At 31.0% G+C, this 15,186-nt stretch overlaps 1 pseudogene across 1 annotated transcript; it reads right to left on the bottom strand.

The window, feature by feature from the left end:
- Window positions 1-2,874: 2,874 nt before the first annotated feature.
- LOC111315151 (cold-responsive protein kinase 1-like) lies at window positions 2,875-9,104 on the bottom strand (annotated as a pseudogene). The gene is made up of 10 exons (XR_016330698.1): window positions 8,746-9,104; window positions 8,209-8,346; window positions 6,953-7,076; window positions 6,189-6,367; window positions 5,394-5,831; window positions 5,103-5,263; window positions 3,912-3,985; window positions 3,652-3,799; window positions 3,377-3,526; window positions 2,875-2,955 (listed from the first exon to the last, which is right to left on the bottom strand). The product of XR_016330698.1 is annotated as a cold-responsive protein kinase 1-like (transcript).
- Window positions 9,105-15,186: the final 6,082 nt, after the last annotated feature.

Raw genomic sequence — 15,186 nt, 5'->3', positions numbered from 1 at the left:
TTTCAGTCTCCTTTTTATTTTTTTTAAACTACAACTAATGTATTTTTTTTCTTTTACAAGTATCACTTTGGCACTTGGTTCCTTTTTACGGGGAGGACTGTGTTTTTTTTTTTTTATGTTTTTGTGTGTGTTTTGGCTTGGATGTCTATGTGGGTAAGAGCTTGGTATTGTGGTTTGCAGAGTGGTGTCTTGAATGGGCAAAGGCTATGGGCAATGAGGTGACTAGGCAGAGGTGTAGTTGGGTCGAGTTGGGGTTTGGTTTGGTTGCTGGGACTTTGGGTGTTTGAGTCTATGTTCGAGAGGTCCCCGAAGGTGTTTGTGCACGAGTGAAGGGAAAAGGGAAATCAGTGCTTCGAGTCCTCTCTATCCCCTTAATTGAGAGTTTATACTGGTTTTTGTAGAGATCTAGGATTGACAGCACATGAGGCTATAGCGTGGTGGTTTAAGAGTGTTGATGGGGTGAACAGAGTTTGCAGGGTATAGTAGGGTAAGGGTTTTGGTAGTGCAGGGTATGGTCGGTGGGTGAACAATGGGGTGGGTGGCCAGTGGTGCTATGCAAGGCACCACTGCAACCCCAGTCTTCTGTTTTTTTTTTTTTTTTTTTTTAATTATTATTAATTATTATATACAATTATTAATTAATTTCAATATTAATAAACAAAACTTAAAAACAAAATTTAATTTAGTAGACTCAGACAAAATTCGGTGTCTACAGCTATTTTTTGGGTTGGTGGTTTTTTTTTTAGATTGTTTGAATTTTCAGTGACAGTTTAAATTTCTTGTCGTCGAAATCTAGATTTTGTGGCCATTTTCTGGGTTTGTTGAATTTCATGGTTGAATGTTTTAAAGAGAATGAAGGGCATCTTAAAGTTAGAGAGAGAAGCAGCAGAGGGGTTTTGAGAAAAATTTTTTTTTTTTGCTTTTATACAAGTTACAAACGGTGTCGTTTTTACTCCCTTGACCTACGTGAACTTGAGGGAGGACAACATGTTGACCCAGGGTCAAACTCAATTTGATTGCAAAGTTTTATTTTTATTTTTGGTTTTTATTTTATTTTCTAATTTTTGGCTTTATTTTATTTATATTTATATTTTCTATTTTTATTTATTGTGTGATTGAATTATTTAAGAATGGAGAATTGAAAAAAAATGTAAAGATTATTTATTATTTGCATGCTATTTATTTAGTTTTTACATGGTATTTACTTTTGCATAAATTTAATTACTTGTTTTAATATATATTTTGTATGGATTTGAATATTTACATGAATTTGTATGACTAATATTTTATTTGTATGATTAATATATTTGCATGAATTTAATTTAATTGCATGATTATTAATATATTTATTTACATGATTATTAATATATTTGTTTGTATGAATGCATAATTATTTCTTACTTGCATGATTATATATATTATTTGCATGATAAATATATATTATTCAACTAATTATATATTAATTTGCATGATTATTATATGATTAATTTATTTATTTGCATATTTATCTGTGTGATTGCGTGATTATTATTTACATGATTATTTATTATTTGCCTGGTATGATTTTATATTTATGGTATAATTTATATTATATTTGCATGGTATGAGTTTATATTTATTGCATGAATTTTTGTCATGATATCTTGATATATTTATTGCATGATATCTTGATATAATTTTTGCATCACTATGTTGTGTAAATTTATGTGAATGATAAAACCATTTTTGATAAACCTTAGGCATGATAACGTATAATTAATTTGATACTAATTTTAGGCATAAAAGGATATTAATATCTTTCTTACATGTAACTAATTTCTGAATCTAAGTTTTGTTGAATTCATATAGGTAATCAATTACACTTAAATAAAAAAATTGATGGCGATTTTATAATTTTTGTGTCTAATGGGACAGTTTTTCCAACCTAGACATTATGACAATAAAATCATGAATTCAAAGTAAAAATTTGATTGTCATTAAAGAATAAGTGGATCATGTTTTTCTCCTTATTTTATGTATGAAATGATTGTAACTTAATACTCTTTCTCATGGGAAAGAGTTGCAGAGAAGCATATATATATATGCAATCATCAATAGCAAAGAAGAATAGTTATTGGAATTCATATTGAATTCTGCTTTAAATGTTAAGATGTCATGACCCTAGTTTTTCCATGTTCTCATGGTGATTTATGCGATGACACAACTTTTTTTTCCAAAGCTCCAATTTGGTTGATACTTACGCCTTTTGCTTACAATCTCAGAACAAACATCCACAGGTTAAGGTTTTAATCCAGTTCTAATAAGAGAAGTACAGCAATCAGGGTCAAGCCTGGGAGATTGACATACTAGACTATAACAGTGTTTAAAAGTGTTACTGAAAGACTAAATCGCAAAAACAGTATGATACACGGTGGCGGATACAAATGCTAATGCTATAATAGGGTGTCAATGGATATCCTTAAAGATTGAAAAATAAAAAAATTTAAAGGAAAATTTTTCACTAGACACTCCCAAAATTTTCCCTTGAACACCCTAGAATTTTTCCTTAAACATATCTTTTTTAATTCCCTAATACTATATTCACTGCCACTATCCAATATCCAGCCAGCCAACACTTAACACCCAGCAGACATCCACTGTAATAAGTAGACACCCCAGGAAAACTCCTAGATCCGCCACTGATGATACATCAGTTTTTCCTTTTAGGCTATGACAGTGTTCGCATAAGTTACTGAGATTGTGAATCGAAGAACGACATGATGCATGGGTCTTTCCTTTTCACGTAGATGGTGGAGAATATTCACATGCATGCTTTGTATAATGAGACACAAACATTAAATAGTACCATATAGAAAATGGAAATAAAGTAGTTCTTCAGCGCTTTGTATAATGAGGCACAAACTTTTCCTTTAAGAGGTTGAAATTATCACTTTCTCCTTCAAGAAGGCGCAAAACCTGTGGGAATAAAAATCAATTCAAGATTGATATTTAGAAATAGAATTAATGGAAACAGGATGAACACGTATATAATTAGAAGACACCATTTCCATTCATGCAGATATTTCTGATTTTTATCCATGTTCACACATGTTTGACGGCCCTGTGAATCTGCTGAGATATATTCATACATGTAACAAGTTTTTTTTGGCTCTTTTTGCTGAATGTAGTAAAATCTCGGTGCTTATGAATGCTAAACTTGGTTGATATTGACTAAGTTTGTCTGCTGTGTTTGAAGGTCCTATGATTCTGTTGAGTTGTGTAGTTAAATTCCGGACATCATTAGGGAAGTAATCTAAAGTGATAATGCTCTTGTTTTGAATATAATTGATTTAAAATAAGTTCTGATGACCATATGGAATGCGTCAAGGGTCATTACCTCCGCTATTGATGGTCTCATTTCAGGGCTTGTTTGCACGCATAAGTAAGCTGTCTTGACCATGAGGTACAGTTGATATTTGTCATACGACTCCCGAATACGAGGATCAATGAGCTCATGTAGCGCAAACTTTTCAATCAATGGTTCTGCCTAAATGGTCAAATAGCATCAGAGCAATGAAAATTAGTAAATTGACCAATGCCTGACCAGCATGTATAGCAAAACGCAAATAATGTGATAAACAATAAAAGTTCTGGCCAATGAAACCAACATACCCACTGTCGCAGAGATAAATTTTTCCCTTTGTTTTCCGGATCAATTACTTTGCGTCCTGATATTAGTTGTAGCAAAACTATCCCGTATGCATAGATATCTGTCCTCACTGAAACAAATCCATTCTCGGCATACTCTGGAGCAAGGTATCTACATGAACCAAAGGTCCACTTAAATTAGTTTAACTAGAAAAATCAGGCCATAATCGGCACATCAATGTTATACAGTCTGAAAATGAAATGAGAGGTCATTGGAGTCCTACCCTAATGTTCCAAGAATTTTTGTCTGTAGAGTATCATCATTTATCTTCCATCTGGCAAGACCAAAGTCACCAAGCTGTGTGTGGAAAAAATCATTTCAGTGAACATGCAGTTTCATGGAAAAAAAACTTTTCACCTTGTTTCTAAATCATAGGGTAACACCAATTGAAAGATAGGACCAAAAGGAGAAACTTATTCTGGAGATCCTGTCACACATTAATTATTAATTATCACAACGATCATTTGATTTATTACATAAAATTGTTATTCAGTAAGAGAAGCATGCATACGAAAAGCCTTACTGTTGTTCATATAATGAGAACAATCATTCACTTTATCCAAAGTAAACATGTGGTGGTCAGCAAGGCTAACAAAAAATCAGCTTCCTGATATATTGAAATTTCTAAGTGATACGAGACAATCTTTTGACTTCAGCAGGACATCAATTAATGGTAGTCTCTATGACATGTTGGCCTAAATTTTTCCTCAACAATGTGCCCTACAAGTGTTTATGGATTTGGGAGATTATGGTGGTTTAATGCCTCATTACATAAGCAATATGTTAATTGCTTAAGCTGAGAAAGTATCAATACATATATGCAAAACATGTGCATGGATATATAGGCATACAAGCAAGAACAAGATTAGAAATGAATGCACATTGACCATTGAGGAGAAAATTAGTGAAACAAAATGAAGGTAGTTTGGACATGTAAAGAGCAGACCTACAAGCCTGCATGAAAAGGTGTGATATAATAGAAGATGACCAAGTCAAGAGAAAGAGAGGAAGCCCGAAGAGGACCAAAATTTACTGAGCTTTCTAGCCAAAAATTTTTTTCTTTTCTTGCGCTTTCTAAGCATATGGCCTTAAATTGAGTTAAAAGCTTTTGTTTTCTCTTGGTTTTGCAGCTGCATGAGCTAATAAATTAAGACGGATGCAAATAATATGTTTAATAAAGCACATGGGCTGGCTACCATGGACTTTACCTTAATCACCTGTTGATGCCTAGCTAATTGTATGAATGGTTTACGTTTTAAAGAATAAATGATTAACTCATGTTGCTACTATTGAAGTAAGAGTGATGTAATGTACATCTGACGCTCATTAAGCTCGAATGGTAGTTGGAATGACAAAACTATGTTAGTTAACTCCTTATCAGAAAAGTAAACATTAAATAAAGAACATAATTTACCATTGGAACAAAGTCATGTGTGAGAAGTATATTGCTTGGACGCATGTCCCTATGAATTATGGGACCTCCGCGGCATTCTTCATGTAGAAAACGCAAACCCTTTGCAGTGCCAATTGCAATAGCACGTCTTTGGTGCCAGTCAAGAACATTTTCTGTATTATCTGTGGAAATGTCCCCGATTCCAAACATATAGAAAATTTAAAGAAGGTAATTCAATGTAGAAATTTAATGAAAGAAACAGATGAGGTGATACATAAAATCAAATTGGTTCTTTAAAAATTTGTTAGTTACCAAATAAATGCCAATCAAGAGACTTGTTGCATATATACTCGTATACCAAAATGTTGAGGTTCTCCTTGCAACAATAACCCAGCAGCATCACAATGTTCTTATGACGAGCAAAACTTAAGACAGATACTTCAGAATTAAATTCATCAAATCCTTGGGTACTTTCTTTTTTCCGTACCTTTGCTGCAATCAGCTGTCCATCTTTAAGCTTACCCTTATATACATGACCATATCCACCTTCTCCTAGCAAGTTTTTGTTGGAAAAGTCATCGGTTGCTTGTTGAATCGCAGAATAAGTGAATGTCCTAGAATCTTGGATATACAATTCAGTCTTTAGCCCACAAGCAACACAAAGAAGAGGTGCTCCTGAGAATTTATTGCGGAAGGCACTTCTTTGTTGCTTTTGGACAATATTTAAAGTAGCAGGTAGCTTATTTTCTCCTCTGGTATATGTATCTGAAAGGAAAAGATATATGTACTCTTTGTTAATGCTGATGGAACTGATCAACAATTACTGATGCTAAAGTAGGAAAGAAATTAACATTCAAAGCAAAAGGCAGAAGGTTTAGAATTGGATCTGAAAAGCAATATAGTATGTCTACTTATGTAAAATTGCCAAGCCTGATGAATTACTTGATTTTTCCTGCTTAGAAGAAGACCCGAAATCCGATAAAAATTTATGCTCCTCTGATTTTAATGTAAATGAAGGCATCAAGTGGCCGCTCTTGGAGTTTCCAAAGGAGCTCATGCTCAAGGAGTAGCTTCTTAAAGAGATTTCTGACTGATCGATATTTTCACTCCCGTGAAAGTTTGATATGGGCACAGGCTTCGACATGGAATAAAACGACTTGTGTCCTACGCCATCCGTTACACTTATAGTATGATTTCTCAAAACTTCCACATACAAGCTGTCATGAACTAATGCAACCTTGCAAGGTATCTGGTTAACATACAACTTCATACACCGTCCAAGGTGCCTGCTAAGAGTATCAGTCATGTCATGACTAAGTGAAAGGAATACAGAAAGGAAGCAGCTGAAGTGACAAAGAGACATGTACTGTGACTATGATGCTTTCATCAAAAATGAGAAAACAAAGATAACATATGATCAGATTCGTATAAAATTTTCATTTACAAGATATGTATGTCTTATCTATTACTTGCCTTGATACTAAAATGATAATTTTGATATATACCAAGATTAATTAACTGCTCATTCTGGATAAAAAACAAGAAAGTAAAGCAGCAACTCTTTCAGTCTTCATCCACTCATCATCACCCACCAAAGCTTTGCAAATAGAAGAGACAGCAATTTCTTTTCCATTGAAACCAATATTGAAGATGATGTATATACTATGCTACATATTGATATATGAGATAGAGCAAAATCGAACACCAAGTATCCTCAAGAAAGTGTCAGAGTAGAGGCCGGAGGAACGGAAAACCTTCATTAGTGAAGGAATAATCTTCATGAGACAACATAAAATAAATAATTATGCATCTATCTAAAGTAAATGATGGTCCATATATATATATATATATCGATAATACAGAATATTTACCTATCTAGTATAACCCATGCGGCCTTAGAGGTTAGCACCTCTTGTAGAATAACATTCTTAATGGGAATTCCAGCTGTAATTTTAACTTCAATGCTCACCTAAATATGAAAGAAGTGTTATTATCACTAACAGAAAGCAAAATAAAGAAGTGGGGAGAGGGCTCAGAATTCAGATTAAATCTGTGCATGCTGCTTCCAGCTGTACAGTGTTTGTAATATGGATAGACTTGGATAGGCCCAGTTTGCTCAGGTATAAGTTTACACCCATAATAAATCCAATGAACCCTTTTAACGAAGTCCTATTAATTTTTATATATCAGTTAAGTTTACAGTATATTGGAAGGGAGAAAAACAAACTATACAAGATGCTATTTTCCTTATTATCTCCAAAAAGGATTTGTTCCAGGAACTTGGAAATTTGGTGACGCATCTCCCTTTGTCCTACATCTAGAGGGATAATGGAATTTGGATTACAATGTCTCAAAGAGTAAGTAATTTGGCAGTAAATGCATAAGCAGTTTACCTAATGGACCAAGAGAGTCTTGACAGTATCTGTGGAAAATTCAGATTTAAACTATCACAACATGTTAAACAAATTAAGAGATGCTTTTTCCCTGTCCAAAAGGAGGTTTACTCATTTCTTGGGCTACAAAACAAGGGGTAGTCTGCCCCCATACAACACATCTACTCTTCCGAGGATTTAACCTGGGACAGGGACCGCCAAGTTGAAAATCCGAAGATTTAGACTTTCAAATTTTGTCTGTTCGCACCACATCATATGCCAAATTGTTGGATGTATTACTAGACTGATATATTTCTAGATTGTTACCTTGTCAACCTTTTTCAGACTGATATTTTTAGCTCCAACTCGAACTGAACCTAATCCGAACCCATCCGTTTTGTTAACCTATAATTCCACCCCACTCAATTTTCCCTGGTCAACAAAAACCTGTGAAATTAGTTCCTTACAGAAAAAATTTTAAAAAGCACCCAACTTCAAAACTCTATCCTTTGATATTAAGTAGCTCTAGTTATGGAACCATTCCCTTGTTTAACGGTCTAGAATAGACCAACAGCAACAAGCAACCTAAGTCTGCTGTGATGCGTAGCCACCCTAATGCGACCTTAGTGAGTGAGAAAGTGACATTGGGCCTGTGTTCTGTATGGTCAATTACTTTCTTATTATCAGAAAATTTAAAGGAAAATAAAACAATAAAAAGAAGCATATTGTATCTATGAAAAATAATAAAAGAAAAGTTACCCATAAGTCTTCACAATCTTCAGCACTTTGTCGGAGCATGTTAATATAAGCATCAACCTTGGTTGAGATTTCTTCCTCCATGGCACGAACACTTGATAAAAAAAATTCAGGACATGGTTTGGTTTGGTAACCCACTGTTCCAACCCAGAGAAGGACAGAAGACAGGGGAACAGAAAAGGAAAACAGTGAGTTGACACATGCTATTTAATGTTGTATGTGTAACTTCATCAAGCAACTAAAAGTAAAAATAGATTCAACAAAAATGCAGGCAATCTTGGTTTGTATCAATAGTGATTTAGATTTGTGGGTTTGGGTTTTAATGGAATTAATAGATGGAATCGATTTATTCATCAATAATCATAACAAATAGAAAATTCATTGAATAATCGTTTCATAATTATATTCCAAATCCTAATTGATATATCAAAACCATAGTTATTTGCCAATATAAACCAATAAAAAGAAAGAAAAAAAAAGGTCTAACGCCCTTTAATGCCATGAAGAAGAAAAACATGATGAAAGACATAACTTACTAGGGTGAGTGACTCTATGCAAAACTCCAAGCATAACAAGCCTATCCCCAACACGTAAAATGTCACCTCTGAGTCGTAGATTATTAATTGTGGTTCTAAGCTCACGTTCGTTATTGTCCTTAGTTGCATCGAATGCAACAACAACAATCGATGGTGAAGGAGGAGCTGCCTCCATTATAGGCAACTACTACTAGCTAGGTCTTTTATTTGGAGCAGCTAGCCTTTGATGAAGAGTTGGGTTATAATTATTCATAATGTGGCTTTTAAAGGTAGCAATTTTAAATGGGTTTATGATAGAAATGTGAAATGAATGAACATGGCATGAGGATGGAGATGTGCTATCCAATGATGGAATTAAGTTTTAATTTGTTGAAAAGAGTTAAAAAAATTTTTTTCTTCCATCGCTCTTCTAATTTGTCTGTGGGGGCATTGGCGCTGGAAGAGATTGGAAGGATTCTTGAGGATATCACAGCCGATGAGATATACCTTCGGATATTCGTAGGGTATACCAGAAATTGGAGGGAACTGTGCCGTCCATAACGAAGACAACGAGAATATTTCAAGGTATAAGTTGCAGACAATATTAAAAGGCATTGAATAGGTTTTATATAATAAACTGTGATTTTTTTTTTATTTTACAATGGAGATTAAAGTTTAAGAAAAATAAAAAAAATAATTTACAAATATTAAGGGTCGAACTTCAGTATTACTGGAATTAAGCTTCAAATTCAAACTACTGTTTACTTTTGCCTCACATTTTTACTCATGTTTGTGTTTATTCAATTGGCATAATCATAAAAGCAATTATTTTAGGAGATGCACCTTTAATATTGTCTGTGGAGAGAATTAATATGGATATTTCTCAATATCAATGCTTATATAAATATATTATTGGTTATAGACTATAATAAGAAAATTCTTCAGAATATTCTTCGGTCTTGAACAATACCTATCTCAATAAAATATTCAATTGATTAAACATTCGATTTATGTTGATCTTTTACTTGTTTTGATTATTAAAGATTAAAATTAAAATGTTAAAACAAAAAAAAAATTGGATAAACTTGGTTAAAAATAAATAAATTATAATTGAGTTAATATAAAAAAAAAATTGAGTCAGATAAATTTAAAAAGTGAATCACAATGCGCAAAACTTGAATTAAAATCAATTGAGTTTACGTTTCATAAACTTGATTAACACGATACTCTACATATTCAAGATATATAGAATCAATTAAATTGAATGATTTTATATAATCAAGTATTAATTATTAATAAATAAAGATAAACTGTATATTTATTTATATACTAATTAATATTGTTTCATATAATTACATATTTTTTTGTTTTAGGAAAAATAGTCAAATTTTTATTTCATTATATTTGAAATCAATAGCCATTGATGCCAACATACAGTTAGGCAATTCATACAAATAACCTATGATTAATTTGATTTGCTTATAGTTTTTATTTAAGTATATTTAGTATATTGTCTACTAAATATATAATCGCCTCTTATGTTGTTTTATTTGATATAATTTTAATATATTAATTAAAATAAAAGTAGTTGGATTTATTGTAAATTATTGAATTTAAAACCAATAAGGATAGGTTTAATTTGGCGAGTTTTGTTCTTAAGTGATTTAATTAATTTGAGTCTTATTGCGATGTTTTTCTTGGAGTCAATTTAAAATGCATCGACACAATCATGTTTGGGTAATTGACCAATTAATATATCCTCAAATTTTTTATTTTTATATATTTTTTTAACTTTTGATTTTAATAAATTTAATGAATGAGAGAAATAAATAAAAATAAAAAATAATTTAATCTTATCATTTGGATTTATTAAAATTAATAATAAAAAATGTATAAAATTAAAAAAATTTTACTTTGTGTATGTAGATCCTCCTTTTTCTTTTTTATACAAGTAATTTGAATAACTAAATTAAGTGAGAACATGAAAAACGATGAAGTTGAAAGAGTAAATAATCAATTGATTGAAGGTAAAAGCTGAGTAAGATGTTTTTGTAAATGATATGGTGTTCAATATTCAAGCTGTGCAAGATGTGGGTATATACATATATTATATTTGATAAGATGCTCAAAATTTGAAATCTCTACAAAAAGGGTTCTATTCTATTTCATGGTTAGATATAGACAAAATTAAAGAAGGATTTTCTTGGATGATCGCTTCCCTCAAAATTGTCTATGATTCAAAAATTATAGGGAGGAAGTTATTATACTTAGGGTCACTATAGGGTTATGGTTTTTAGTGATATATATTTTTTTATGTTTAGCGATATTTATAAACGTCACTAAAAGATTTGCGATGTTTGCAAAAAATGCTAGTAAGAGTGTCGATTATACACACGTCCTAAAAAATAACAATGTTTTCTATAAAACGTCGTTACATTAGCGGCGTTTGTATCTAAAAATGCTGCTAATTTGTATGAGAAAAATGTCGCTATATTAACGGCATTTGTATGAGGAAAACGTTACTATATTAGTGACATTTGTACGATGAAAATGTCGTTATATTAGTTACGTTTGTACGAGAAAAACGTTGCTATATTAGTGATATTTGTAGGATGAAAATGCTGTTATATTAGCAGCATTTGTATCTAGAACATCGCTATATTAGTTACGTTTGTAAGAGAAAAATATTGCTATATTAGCGATATTTGTAGGATGAAAATGCTGCTATATTAGCAGCATTTGTATCTAGAAAATACTGCTATATTAGCAGCATTTGTATCTAGAAAATACTGCTATATTAGCAGCATTTGTATCTTTAACACTCTGCTAATTTAGTGATATTTTTATAAAAAACACACCATTACTTTGGTGGTATTTGTGTAAGAAAAACACTGCTAATTTAGTACATTTTCTATCAAGAGTGCTACTACTTTTAGTAGCTTTTATGGTACCATGCCATTAAATTATTTATTTAGTGACATTCTTGAATACAAATGTTGCAAAATTAAGAAATGTATTTTTTTAAATAAAAAATTTCTGTTAATATTTATTATTTTCATAAACGAGCTTAAATTCAAATACTGAAATTAATATAAACTTAATTCACGTTCAAATATGCATCTAATTAACACAAATTTAATAATTATTATAATAACATTCAAATTTTTTTAATATATTAACAAAATAAAAATTAAAATGTATGAAATTGATGACTTTATACATTATGAAGGCTGCCAAATGATGAAGGAATTTTTTCACCTTAGTTACTAGCGTGCTCAAGAGCCTACTGAATAATAGTATACAATTTTTAACACTTTATTGTAAGCTTTTTTTATATTAAAAATATAAATATTTATTAATATAATACCTGAGTTGGAAGACCACCAAGATCAGTTACTGAAAATTGTTGTTATACAAAATTCATAAGATGATCGAATCAATCATGCAACTGCTGAAATTTTGCATGCTTATGCTCTATTATAACACGTTTTTTCTCAATTTTGGCATGCTCATGTCCTCTTTCTACTTCAATTTGCTGGAAACATTGTTGCATAGTTTCCAACTCCTCTTTTAATATCGAAATATCTCGCGAAGATTGACTTGTTAAGAATGTAAATTGCTGAGAGCTACATCCATAGTAGGTAGATGGTGTTGGACCCAATCCAAGGCCTCGGACCCATCCATGCCTTTGTTTTTCAGTAAATTTTATGAATATCTAATTTTTCAATTCTTGCATGTTGAGAGAACCATTAGATGCTACTTTAATCTCAGTAACCATTTTCTCTTTTGTTTTTTCTTGTAAATTAGTCATATATAACTATCAAGTTTAATGATTAATTGACAATATGTTAAAAAGAGTAAATATTTACTTTATGTTAAAATAGATATTACAAATTATCACAATTTCTTGTGTTTCGACATTCATGTAAGATTCGTCTTTTTTTTTGTGTGTGTTAAGCGAAAAAGTTTCATACATCCAATGACCACCTATCTCAATCTCCTATACAAAAACATATGTTATTTGATATGATACATATCAATCGTAACTTATTCATGCATATCATGCCTGTCAATCAAGTTTAAAAATTTTGAATAATTTTAATATCATGTATTTATATTTTAGTCCCTTTACAGCACAATAGTCTTAAACAGACGCACACAATAAAAGCATTTTAACCTTTCACACATATCGATCATGGCAACCAAATTCAATTATTTAGAAAAGTTTAATATCTAGATTGAAGCCATTCAAATTGTTGAAAGCCATCCAAAAGTTTAATTTGTATTTTTGCCTTTCAAAGGCAAAAATAGTCCCAAATAGACATAAACGATAACTTTTTCACCCATATCAACTGTAGAAATCAAGTTCAATCAATCAGACAAGTTTAATATCAAGTATTGAAGCTATCCAAACTGTTTAAATAAAATAGTAACAAAAAAATTGTAATTTTACCTAAATAGACATAAACAATAACTTTTTCATACATATCATCTGTCTCAACTAAGTTCAAAACTTTTAATAAGTTTAATATCATGTATTGAAGCTACCAAAACTATTAAAATAGTACAATAACTGTTAATTTGCATATTTATCTTTTAATGGCACAAAAAGTTCATTCATTGGAATAAGTTTAAAATCATAAACTTATTATTTCTTTTTGCTTTCTTGCAAAACTTTTTGATCTACTTGTGTGGCTATATTTCTATTGCTTCTGCTACCAATCCCAATATGTTCTTTTTCCTGTCATAAAAGTAATTGGATATATCGTAGAAATACAAATATTACCAACTTAAAGCATAAAACACTTTCATTATTTCATTCTACTATACAAAGTTATAAATTAGTACCTCTCTTTTTCTTGAAAACCAAAATCTAATTAATTATTCATATTACCACCTAATCATATTACAAGGTAGATTTTCCATCGTTGCCTCTATAGTTGTATTTCTATTGAAATACTTATTCTTTAAATTATGCTTATAATCTTTCCATTTTTTTCCTAATGACTTACGCACAAATGAAGTTAGTATTTCGAGTACAAATCTTGACTACAATAATACAAAAAATAAAATTTTTAATCAATAAACCAAATTTAAAATAATTAATTTTTTATATGTAATTAATTATACTAATACCTCACTAAAGTTTAAAGCATTAGCCTTTACTTTTGCTGGAACTTTATGTCATGTTTCATAATGAATAGGCAATTTCATTCCATTACGGGCAAGCATGCCTAGAAATCCAGCCAATAGTTGAGCCTCTTCACCAATTGGTTGTCTATTAGAGTTTGCAGACACTACAACACGCTCATTCGAAGGTAGTACAAACAATTCTTTAAAGTTGTTCGACCTCTGCTCCTCCATTGACCATTGTTATCAACTGCAAAAATTAAAAAATAAATTTGTAAAATGGCAATACTTTTATCATTATAATCGATTTGTAAATATAGGGTATATGACAAAATTTAAAGCATAATCAATTGACGGGATACTATCTAAACCTAGACCTCCCTTCTTGCTAGATCTAATATTAGTTGAAGGGTTAGAAGTGACTAAGTTAAATCTGACTGTACATTCATTCCCCTTCAAAAGATTCAGTCCATCACCAATATCAATAGGTGTTGCAGATGGTTCTGAACTAATATCTTTGATATGTATTCCTTTCAATCTACTCCTTTGCATTGTAGCTTATCTACATAATAAAAGTGAATATATAAAATATAGTAGTTTAGAAAATATATAAAGACATTGAAAAGTTAAGAAATCATAACCTATGGTACAAAAAAAACATATCGATTTAATTAAATTATAAGATAATGTATGATTTACAATACAATAAATATACAATAGCGAATGCGATATTAATTACATACAATCATTTACTATATTATGTCTCAAACACTCGAATTACAAAATATAGATGATCCATCATGGTTCATAAATGTCTTCATTAACATTTTTGTGAACCTATTGAGCGTAGGTACTGAAGATATTTTCATCCAAGTTTTGTTCAGCAAAAGGATAACTTTCAGTTCTATGTTCAACATCATCTCTTGTATCTAACTCCATATCAAATAAGTCTCTAGGTGTGTTTCAAAAAATAACAAACTAACCTAATTCTTTGAGATCTTCAGAATAAAAAACTTGTTTGACTTAAGATGAAAAAATAGAAGGTTCATCGATGAGTTGTTATCCAATGTGAATTAATCGAGAAAAATTCACAAGTGTAAATCCATATTGATCTTTCTTAATACTTTTCCTACCATTCACATCAGCCCAATCACATCGAAATAAGATAACTTTTCACTTGCCATAATAATCCAACTCAATGATGTCATTAATCATGTTATAATAGTCAATATTTTTTTGTAAAGGGTTTGTTTCCCTAGCACTAGCATAGCCAGTAGTTGATAAAGTAACAACAACTTCTAAAGTTTGTGTACTGCTAAATCTCTCATGAAA

This window comes from Durio zibethinus, chromosome 20 (assembly GCF_047325235.1).
Source record: "Durio zibethinus cultivar Kanyao isolate XHJ-2024 chromosome 20, ASM4732523v1, whole genome shotgun sequence".
NCBI classification, from domain to species: Eukaryota; Viridiplantae; Streptophyta; class Magnoliopsida; order Malvales; family Malvaceae; genus Durio; species Durio zibethinus.
The sequence above is the reverse complement of the archived record's forward strand: the minus strand, read 5'-3'. Positions and strand labels throughout refer to the sequence as shown.